The following is a 12,121-nucleotide window of genomic DNA, read 5'->3' on the forward strand; positions in this document are numbered from 1 at the left end:
GATACTGTTGTTTCTTTAGAGCAAGGCACTGAATAATGCACTGATATATCATTCAAAATAAAACTAGAAGCAGGTATCAAGAAAGTAAATATGGTACATTTTAATTGCATGTTGGTTTTACAAGAATAGTTAAAAAATCTGTCATAATTTAATTTCCCTCATGTTAATCAAGACGCCTATGACTTTCTTGTGTAGAACACAAAAGACGTTATTTATTGCAGACATAATAGACGTTTTCTACATAATAAATCTGTTATCTGCTTAATAAAAATGACAGCTGTCAAACATTTCAAAAAGGAAGTTGTCTTAATTTCATTGTTTAGATCAACTCTATCTTAGATTTTTTTTGATTTAAAGACAGACACATACTGCCACTCCAAAGGTGAACTCTGAAAGCGTAAAGCAAGTTCAGAGTGTTGAGCTGTGTTGTAACCATTACTGAGGATAGGAGACTTATCTAAGCGGGAGTTGTGATAAGGTGATGCTGAAGCGGAAATAGGGAAAGAAGATCTCCTGGAGGCGATGGAATTGGAGGGGGGCCTTTCAGATTTACAGATACATAACCAAGTGGAATTGAACTAGAAAGGGGAATATAGGAAACATGTGAGAATGCCAGTGCTGACAAGCAGGGCCTTGCTTTCTGTCTCAGTACAGATGGAGACTGCAGCTCTGTTGATGGCAACCGCCAGCATCAGAACAGGTACTGGCAGAAAAGAAGATATGATTAGGAGAAAGAAATGACATGGGCTGATTAAACAAGCCATGCGGGATGTCAGAGTAAATACAAAAATGTACCGTATGTCTGTATTTCTCATGGTAATCATGCAGAGACGCTAAAAATAAAAATGTGAAGCAAAATTTCACGAAACAACAATATTTGAAGATACAAAACAAAAAAAAATCAGTGATACTTGCTCCATTATAATTCTGGACTGAATAGTTGCCAGCCAAGGCGTTATATAGGGTGGGTATCAGGGTTTTGTATTGATATCTGCACTGTAATAAAAATGTTTCTGCCCAAAGTATTTCATTTAAAATGACGCTGGAAATGTGTAGTTAAAGGCACGGAATGTTAAAAATGTAGAAAAATGTAGTGATGTCAGGAGCACAGTCCTTAAAGGAATTTTCGAATTATTTACTCACCCTTATGCCATTCCAAATGTATTTTAAGACTTGTTTTTTTTTTGCTAAACACAAACCAATAATTTTATGTTAACTTTTTCTCCACCGTTGACAGAATTTTCAGTCATCTTTAGACAATGCTTCCCCGCTATTGATAGAAATATCTGGCAATCCACGTTTTCACTGTTATACAGTAGAGAGCCCTTTTACATTGCCCATCTTCTGAAAGAATACAACATCTACGGAAAGCAGCAGTTTTAACCATCATTCTGAATCCAATCTGGATAGTCTTTGACAAAAACATAATTGACTTATCTTTTTGTTCAAAATGTTGTATTTGTGGAGAAACCTTGTCATACTCAAGAGATGTTCCAAAAGGAACAAGTGAAGATGGAATTAAGTGATCAAAAATGCTGGCACTGACTGGCAATTTTTTTTAAAGCAGTGGTGAGAAAAAAGCTGTCATGCTGTCTTCTTCTATGGTACTCAAAGTTATGATGCTCCAAAGTGCATGTACATCCATCAGTTAGGTAATTCAGATGTTAAGAATTATTCCTTTAAGCCAGAAAAAAAGAAATCATCTCATGACACAAAACTGGTAAAAACAACAAATACCATAAGAGTTTGACAAAAGCAGTAAACAGTACACATCATTAAACTGTGTGATAATTAGCATTTAATTTAAATTAATTTAAATTGCACCTGATGCAACACAACGCAATGGATGCTTCCAGTGTACAGAGCTTCATTGATCATAATTGGAGAGATCTGCTTTTGATGTATCATAACCCGACACTCATTTAGTGTAAATATTACACTCTATTAAAATGTAAATTCTAAAGTGCATTACAATCAACAAATATTTGTGTAAGTTGAGACTGGCCATCTATCCTGCCTACCCTACTTATGAAATACAGTACTTAATATTAGACTATTTCATAATGTTTTTATGAAGCTTTTCAGGTCATTTATTTGTGTTTTTTCAGTCTTTTGTAACCCAAAGCTGAGTTAGTGGCCAGGTTATTTTCAGTCACAGTTGGATAAGTGCCCCCCAACCCCTATGCATCAGGCCAACACTTTCAATGAAATGACCTTACCACAGGCGGTTTGAACTTGTGGAGGAAATGGTTTTCACATGGACAGTGTACATTGACATTTACGCATTTGGCAGATGCTTTAGAAGCGACTTATACTGTACATTTGTATCTGAGTGTGTGCAATCACTGCGATCGAACCCACGATCTTGGCATTGCTAGTGCCACGCTCTAACCACTGAGCTACAGGAAAACCTAGGAGTGTAGGAGCCATACTAAATTTAATTGTTATAAATATCTTAATTTCAAATTGATTTTAATAATATTATAAATATTATTGTAAATGTTTTTTTTTCTTCGTGAATTTGTGCCCTCTGTAGGTGTGAGGCCGAAAAGTTCAAAACGATGTGTACCCCTGACAGAAGGGGAGCGCTGGTGTAAGAGTATGCAGTCTTTTGACCATGCACATGAAGAAAGCACATACACCTGCAAGTGGTGTACAAGTTATTTGTTTTATGTTATAATTCGTTTTTAATAAAAAAAATCACCAGACAACCTCTTGATCCATCTGCATTTAAAGGCGCAGTTCTTGAAAATCAGCGGCCACTAGCGTTGTATTATAGTTTTGCAACGAATCTCCCTTTCGAAGTACGACGGTGGCCGCAACAGTAAAAAAAGATGTCGTCTACTGAGACAGCGGATAGCAGTGATACAAGCAACGATGTTTCTTTACAAAGGTAAGGTAATATATTAACGTAATTAATCATTTAACATGTATTCTATTGCGAAAGTTACTGTTACAATTCTATAATTAGATATATTTCTTGCGTGCTATCTAGTACACGCTGAGAGTAGTGAAGTAACTAAAGTTAGCTAATCTTAAATAGCAACGCTGTTCAAATTGTTTGATCTGACAGCGACATAGGCAGTTAGGTGTAAGTTAGTAGACGTTTGTCTCCCCCTTTGTAAAGTCAGGAACAACCGGAGTACGTACCGCAGGGATGGAAAAACATTATTATTCGGAGGTTATATGGCCATTTGTATAAAATGCTAACGTTACCGTTTCAACAAAACAGTGGTTTGGTAAACATTGAAAAAGTGGAAACATTGAAAATGTTGAATTATCTTACCAGTCTAGCAGAAAACAGGCAACTTTGGCGTTGCCTTGAAAACATTTGTCTTTCAACAGTGCCTTCCATCTGGAAATAGATACACCGATGTTTATTCTAGATTTCTGCCGCCGTTTGTCTCTAATTCGTCTGGCAGCATCACGTTTGCGCTTCTTTGACGACGGAGATTCACGCTCTGTCGGTTCTTGTGCACAATACGCATGGTCCTCCATTTTATCAAAACTTCTAAGACAGAACAATCAATTGCTTCAGCTAGACGACGACGACTCCTCCTTCTCTCCGTACTACGACTTACTACTTTGTGCGTCTTCAACTCAGTGATGACGCAAGCTGCGTCTAAAAAAAGCACAGGAAGACCAACATATACGAAACGTGCTCTGTAGAGCTGTTTGTCCGTTAGAGCTTACTGTACAAAACATGGCTGCGCAACATAACAAATTCCATGTAGATAGGCCCGCTCCCTATGTAGATACAACTGGTTTATTCTAAGGTAATAAAAGCATAACTTTTCATTACGTAAGGTTTTTATACACATCTAAAGACACAGTTTTGTATGTTACATTGAATTTCTATTAATAGATCATACAAAACATCCCGCACTGTACCTTTAAGAACATGTCAGGACATATTGCATTAACATCTCTCACAATGGACAATAATAATTTACTTTGAGAAACAAGGTATGTTGCAATGTATTTATTTATAAAACCATTACTGTACAATAAAGTACAGGTTTAGAATGTATACAACGAATAATATCCATTTTTTTAATGACACATAAAGAAAAGTATATAATTTTTATCATTCCATCTCTCACATACACTTACTTATCAATACAATTCCCCTGGGCTATTCTTCATATAGCACAACCTCAGGTTTCTTTTCTATTCTAGATAGTTCATCCCTGAGCTCACTACATTTGATGTGAAACACATTTTGTTGATTGACCTCTGTGGTACTGCACAACAAAATTCTTATAGAAGACACTGCCAACAGGACAGATTAAAACCCCACCCTAACACATGCTCATCTGGACATGGACCAGGTTCAAATGAAGCTAATTTCCCCTAAGGCCATGTCCAATAATTTATACCTATGAAGAAATCATTTTTCAAGTGCCACACAGCAAAAACTCTTCCATTCTGCTATGCTTTTGATCTTAGAGGAGTCTATTACAGAAAATAAAAAGAACCAGACTCCTAATATGTTAATAGTGAGTAGTGTTACATTTATTGGGCATTTATCTGGGTACATTTTAGCATGCATACGGTGATTCAGAGACCCTCTTGCAATCATTTCAGTCAGTCTGTATTGAAACCTGACTTCTCGCAGTTATATGCCACAGGCTACTTCACAATAATGCTGCAAAATTGTCACATAAAGCCCACAGTGATTCCATTCCTAATCTTTTCTACACAATAACTTAATTCCTTCAAGCCAACTGAAATGTTTCTGCTGTCAATAAATGGGAAGACATTTCTTATAACATAATCCCCTGCGGGGATGAGAAATCATATTAGGAATTAAAGAAAGCATTTCTAGGCCTGAAAATGTAGACAATTACATTTAATGGAGCCATGGTCTGTTATGATAAAGTTATGAACATCAAACAGCTATTATGCTCAGATGCCGTCTCAGTGTTATTAAGATTTACAGCAATTCAGCTTCATATAAAAAGAACAAAATCAAACTCAACAGGACTTCTGCTTTTGGAGAAGTGAGAAGTAGCAGCTTGAAATGTTTTAATGGATGGGGTGTAATTTGCTTTCAAAAAAGACTAACTGTACTTTATTACTTCAGTACAAAAACCCATAAATAATACTTAAGGAGCCCGCTATTAAGACCGAGGACTCGATTACATATCTCAGATAAAATCATACTTTTTACAATATTGTGAAAATGGTCAAAAACAAGTTTATAATGTAAATCTATCCTCTTGTTAATTTCTTTTGAATTTTACGTGAATCTGCCATCTCAACGTGAAATGTAATTGGCCATCACATACTATAAAGTATATTTACATTCATGTCAGCACAGAGTCGTTGACCTAAAGCAATGGTTTTAAATGTTATTTTTAAAACTGAACTTGAGTGCAAATTTACAACAAGTGTGTCAAACAGCTATAAAATCTACTATGCTGCAACAGATTTCAGAATGTAAGTCAGTGAGTCATAGGGCACTATTTTAACAATCTAAGCGCATGGTCTAAAGCGCATGGCACAGAGCACAAGTGGGCATTTCCGAATCCACTTTTACTAGTTTAAGGACGGGAAAAACTGTCAGCGCGCCAGTCGCATGGTCTAAAAGGGTTGTCACTATATTCTCTTAATGAATCATGCAGGTGTGTTTTGGGCAAAACGTGCTGTAAACCAATGATCTCCCATTCCCTTTAACAGCCAGTTGCGTTGGCTTCATGGTGGATTCGCTATGTACACGGTGGAATTTGCAAGTACAAAGACTGGACGCTTCTCCAGAGAGGAAACTCATCTGCTCGTGCCTGAGGTTAAAGCGCACGAGCAGACCATCTACAGGACAAGCCGGATTTGAATATTTATGTACACAATAATAATCTTTTACATTGTAATCCATTTATTTGTAATATTTGGCATGTTTGTGTGCTGCTGCGCATCCCTCTGTGTGTAATAAGCAGAGTGTAGGAGCGCTGTGCACCCACCTATAGGTGCATATTACTAACCCACTCTTTAAATAACCAAAAACATATTGCGCCATTGACTTTAGACCAGGTTTCAGTTTGTCAGTGGCACAGTCTATTTCAGCTGCCTCAAAATAGCAATGCACCAACAATGCGCCTGAACACACCTCGTTTACAGACCAGCATGCCCATGGGCGCACAAATGGGCACAAATGCAGTTGCTATTAAAACATGACCCAGGACGTGAAAACGATAACTGCGTTGGACTGAAACTAGCAAAATACACTAGCGTCGTGCGTGGCGCCGGATTGCGCTATGTGTACGATAGGGCCCATAGAGCTTTACATAGGACATGTTGTATTGTAAAAAATAAAGGCTAAATATTAAACTTCATTATAAATCTTTTCTGATGTGGTACTGTATGGGATTATTTTCGTGTCAATAAAAATGAATGCAAACTTTAAAAAAACAAACAAAAATATACAATGAGGAAGAAAAAAAAAACTTTGATAATGAAAACAATAAACTCAATTGCAAGAATGTGTAATGATTTTCAAATAAACTGCTATTTTTCTTAACAATTTTCTAATTTTCTTTTTTGCAAATAATAGTTTTGAATTCGCTGCTAGATTTTTCATTTGCGTTTTCCGAGATTTCGTTTACGCTTCTCAAGTTTTCGTTCACCTCCTGGCACAAATCTCACGTGAAGGCGGGATTTATGGCCGCTTTACGCTGATAGGCTAGTGAGTTTTTGATTGATAGCTCCCTGACAAGGAAGTTATGGGATTACTTTTGTGTCAATAAAAATATACACAAAACTTAAAAAAAACGAACAAAAGTATACAATGAGAAAGAAAAATAACACTTTGATAATGAAAACAATAAACTCAATTGCTAGAATGTGACATGATTTTCAAATAAACTGCTATTTTTCTTAACAATTTTCTAAGTTTCGTTTTTGCAAGTAAAAGTTTTGAATTCGCTGCTAGATTTTTCATTTGCGCTTTTCGAGTCTTCGTTTATGCTTCTCAAGTTTTCGTTGCCTCTCTGGCACAAATCTCACTTGTAGGCGGGAAAAACAACAATTTCATTATGTATTTACACATCTACATAAAACAGGTTAAAGAAAAGCAGAAGAGAGACTTCTTAAAATATAAACAAACATTTAAAATTAGAAACAATACATAAAATGCCACCACAATTATAATCTATAAATAATAAATATGAACTGGAAGCATAACACTTTATTGTACATCTCCTCAAAACTCACTAGGCATCTCGTTTTCCTGATATCATTGTAATTATAAATTATAGACTGCTGTCTTGACAGCCTCTAAACCCACGTAAAATTGCATGTGAATATGGCTATCTATCCTGTATTTACTCGATGTTGGCTTGTTGTTATGCCTTGATAGAGCCTGGACGCGTGTCCCACTTTTAAGGGCATGAAAGTTGGCAACCTTGCTAATATACTAACAAAATAAGAAAGTAATTTAAGTACAAACACTAAAACAATACAAGACAGAAAACCGTATGCAGATTGCTCTCTAATCCGCTGCAATGTCTTCAGTATCGACCTCCTGGTCAGGGAGCTGTCAATCCAAATCTCAATAGCCAATGAGAGTAAAGTGGCCATAGATCCCGCCTACACATGAGATTTGTGCCTGAGAGGCTAACGAAAACTTGAGAAGCGTACACTGTTAACGATTTCCTTGTATTTTTACAGTAAGTTACTGGCAGCACGGTTGCCAGCAAGTTACTGTATTTTTATTTACAGTGCTGTACTGTAATACATTTTACAGTACAAAAAATATTACTGTATAGCTATAAAACAGTACTTTACTGTATTTTTACAATATTTTGTAATTTGTCTATTTTTACTGTATTTGTATTATACTGTAATTTACTGTAATACCTATATTGACACATTACTACTATTTAATACTTTTTGGCAATAATTACTATATTAGTTATTCATATTACAAAACTGCTATACTTGACATTATGAATCAAAAGGCAATCCAAGCAATGTTTGCATCAAACATATTTTTTATTGAATCATTTCATTGAAACAAAAAGCATTAAAATATTTTTTAAAAATTAAACATTTGAAACAGTATTGAAGTATTATGTATTATATTAATAAAAACTGAATAACGACTATGTATATATTACAACATTTAAGTGACTAAAATTTAAACATTACACATCAAAAGAAACAATAGCAACAAAGTAACAAGTGTCATTTAACTCTGGCTAAGAGAACACTGGTCTGTAGTTTAAAATGTTCCATTTAAACTTCATCAAGACTAAACTGTAACATTTAAATCTCGCAAAGAGAACACTGGCCCGTAGTTTGACATTTTCTATTCAAAGTTCATCAACGACTAAACTGTAACATATTTAACTGAGGTAAAGAGAACACTTGCACATAGTTTTGAATATTCTACTCCAATTTCATAAAGGCTGAACAGTAATGCATTAAACTGTGGCAGATAGACCACTGGCTTTAGTTTGAAGTCTTCCATTCAAACTCCATCAGGGACTGCATGAAGCTGTTCACATGGGGGTTAATGGCCACTGCCTTTCTCTGCACCACCTTCCCTGTCTTTTTGCTTACTCCCTGTCTGGATGTGCATTTTTTCCCATCTTCAGGGTTGATTCTGGCCAGAAACCTGTTAGCAATATCATACACATTAAGTCAACAAATATGCCTATATTTATTATATTTACAAATATGCCGAAGATTCAAATACACTCAACTCATCCTGAATTTACTCCTATCCTGAGTGTAGTGTGAGGGTGTGTGAGTGTAGTGTGTGTGGGTAGTGTAGTGTGTGTGTGTGTGTAGATGTGTAGTGTAGTGTGTGGGTGTGTGGTGTAGTGTGTGGGTGTGTGAGAGTGTAGTGTAGTGTGTGGGTGTGTGAGAGTGTAGTGTAGTGTGTGGGTGTGTGAGAGTGTAGTGTAGTGTGTGGGTGTGTGAGAGTGTAGTGTAGTGTGTGGGTGTGTGAGAGTGTAGTGTAGTGTGTGGGTGTGTGAGAGTGTAGTGTAGTGTGTGGGTGTGTGAGAGTGTAGTGTAGTGTGTGGGTGTGTGAGAGTGTAGTGTAGTGTGTGGGTGTGTGAGAGTGTAGTGTAGTGTGTGGGTGTGTGAGAGTGTAGTGTGTGGGTGTGAGAGTATTGAGGTTAGTGTAGTGGGAGTTTGAGATGAGTCTGGGTGTTTGATGAGTGTAGTGTTTGGGGGTCAGGGATGTGTGTGAGTATTGATGTTAGGTGTGGAGATGTATGTAGTGTGAGGGGTATGTTGAGGGTCGGGGTGTGAGTGTAGTGTTAGTTTTGATTATGTAGTGTTGGTTAATGTATTATTAGTTACATTATATCTATGAGTGTTCTGGGAAAAGCAAACTTGAATAAGAGTCTGGGTGTCTCTGGATATCACTGCTTGCTCACATCTGCCTGGGTTGCAGTGACCTGTAACATAGTAAAACAACATGAAGCAATACACAATTGAATGTACTACAGAAACATGATGGCTCATCTAATCTAAACTTAAAGTAACTGCAATGTTCTCATGGTGCTGCAGGCAAAACAAACAATGAATGTATTGAGATAAAACAATACTTACATCAGTTAAGATGAACAGGGAGTCCATCGCCTCTCTGAAGAAGGCCATCAAGAGCAGGATGACTGAAGTCGCCATTAAATCTTGATCTAAATTGATTGATTTAAAAGTGTATTGCCAAATGTTAAAATGTATTAACATCCTATGTTAACAAATAAATCCTTATTGTAAGTGTTACTAAAAAGTCAGTAGTAAAACCAAAAACAAATTTGAATAAAAAGTTGTATTATTATGGTCAATACTTACAGAAAACCCATAAACCCAGGGTGCAAAAAGGGACCAAACTGTCACGCTAAAGCTGAAAGGAAAAAAAATATGTTACTTGCTAAAATTTTGAAACCATTCTGTTTATTATATACATTTAAGATAGCCAAGCAAAAATGTAGCAAAATTATCATTTAAAGTACGTGCATTGATTTGAGGCGTTGGAAACTTGTTGTAAGTGTTGGAAGCAATATTGCTACAAATATGCTACCACACAATACTTATTGGCCAACTGAATGTAAAACACTCTAAAGAACATCATCTCTGCTTTTGCTGATATACCGTAATAAGTAAACAGTAATAACACCGCGAACCATTTATTCACCTGTTAGTGTATGAAAACCGCAGTAATCTGTATAGATCGCACTCATCGCAGTTAAATATTACGTTTCACTTCGTGTGGAGCAGTTTGGTGCTGTGTGGGCTAACGTTACTTTACAGTGTCTTTGTTATTTCACATGAGATTTATTTGGGCCGAGTGAGAGCGCGAGATATAGAACCTGAAAGCGTGTGTCAAGTCTGGTCTATTTACAGACAAACTATGTTGATGTTCATATATCCGAACAGTATTTTTACATTTAAAAGAAGACGCAAATACTGATTAGTGATTGATATGAAAATGTTGTTTTAGCACGTGCACAGCTAATTCACGAGTTAGCCTGTCATACGGTCGAACTGAATACTGCTGCTGCTCCTCCCTGCCCCTAACTGAACAAAGGAAAGCCAAGATAAGCGATCCTAAGCTGGGACAGCAATACCGCGCTTGCGAGGAGTCTTAGTTCAATTGGTTAACGGGAGTAAATTGGTTAACGGGAGTTTATCTATTGCCAAATACAAGTCATTTTACCTACCTTGCCATTGTAAACGAACAAACAATTCCACAGAAAATAAACTCACCAAAACCCTCATGATTAATTAAGTGGGATGTGTAAATCGGGTTTAAGCAGTGGGTAACAGTTAGACATCTAACGTAGTTTAATTTCTGAGGGAGACTGCAACGTTTGTTGGCGACCTTTTCTCTCATTCCACGTTTAAAACAACATTGTGACAAACTGTTGTGCAAAATACTAAAACTAAATAATAGCTTTGCATGAAACACATAAAATAAACCAAACTGCAAACTTACCGAACTGCCAGAAATCGAATCGAATATCCTCCTCCAGCTGCAGCCAGGAGTTGTGCTCTGTGTGATTTGACGTTGTGGCGCACTTTCGCTACACCAATCCTGTATTATTGACTAACACATTACAGCAAGGCTACAGCTAGGTTACAGTGAGACCAAAATATACTGTAGAAGTTTCCCGCTCAATCAAAATTACCCATAATGCATTGTGAACTGCAGTATTTTACTGTAATATACACATGCAGTATTGTACTGTGGATTTTTACAGTAATGTGCTGCTAAATCTACAGCGACATCTAACAGTGTAAACAAAAACTCGGAAAGCGCAAAGGCAGCGAATTCAAAACTATTATTTGCAAAAACGAAACTTAGAAAATTGTTAAGAAAAATAGCAGTTTATTTGAAAATCATGTCACATTTTTGCAATTGAGTGTGTTGTTTTCATTATCAAAGTGTTTTTCTTCTTTCTCATTGTATATTTCTGTTTTTTTTTTAAAGTTTGCGTTCATTTTTATTGACACAAAAATAATCCCATAGTACTGCTGAATTTTCTTTCAGCTGAACACTTCCAAGGAAAGGTCAGAGTAAGTTAGAATGCTTGTATCTGACAGCAAATGCATATTCTTTGCTTACAACGAATCCCTCATCTTGATCAATGCAATGAAATATCATTTATGACTGTGGCATGCTTTATGAGAATACTCGCGTGCACACAAACTTACATGACCATATTGTGCTTTATAATACTACAAAAGGTAGTTATGAAAACTAAATTACAAAAACCAGTAACAACAGCTTTCCGCCTCAAATCACAATTTTCTGGGCCCATTTTCCTAGTTGCATTTGGACCAGCATAGGACCTCTGAGTTGACCACCTGACAGAACGGCATTCATATAATGAAAACAACTGGATGACTTGGGATAAGAGCTGTTTTTATTATCGTTTATGGGTTTCGTGATTACAGTGATGGAATGTAGAAATAGGGCTTAAAGAAGAAATGCAAACATGCAGTGACTCATATCATTGAGGCTGAGAAAAGAACACAACACACAAAGGTGACAAGTAAATCTTGGTAACATTAGCTTACATTTTAGTTATGTCTTGACTGAGCCAATCAGCAGCTCCGATACATGGCATTACGGGACATTAAAAATGTGTATGCAGAACTAAGTACT

General features: G+C 36.4%; 1 long non-coding RNA gene across 1 annotated transcript; it reads right to left on the reverse strand.

The window, feature by feature from the left end:
• Positions 1-9,382: 9,382 nt before the first annotated feature.
• On the reverse strand, positions 9,383-11,243 carry LOC130559790 (uncharacterized). The gene is made up of 3 exons (XR_008963620.1): positions 9,805-11,243; positions 9,562-9,647; positions 9,383-9,407 (listed from the first exon to the last, which is right to left on the reverse strand). It is a non-coding gene; the product is annotated as an uncharacterized LOC130559790 (long non-coding RNA).
• Between the last annotated feature and the right edge of the window lie 878 nt (positions 11,244-12,121).

The sequence above is a fragment of the Triplophysa rosa genome, linkage group LG10 (assembly GCF_024868665.1).
Source record: "Triplophysa rosa linkage group LG10, Trosa_1v2, whole genome shotgun sequence".
Taxonomy (NCBI): Eukaryota; Metazoa; Chordata; class Actinopteri; order Cypriniformes; family Nemacheilidae; genus Triplophysa; species Triplophysa rosa.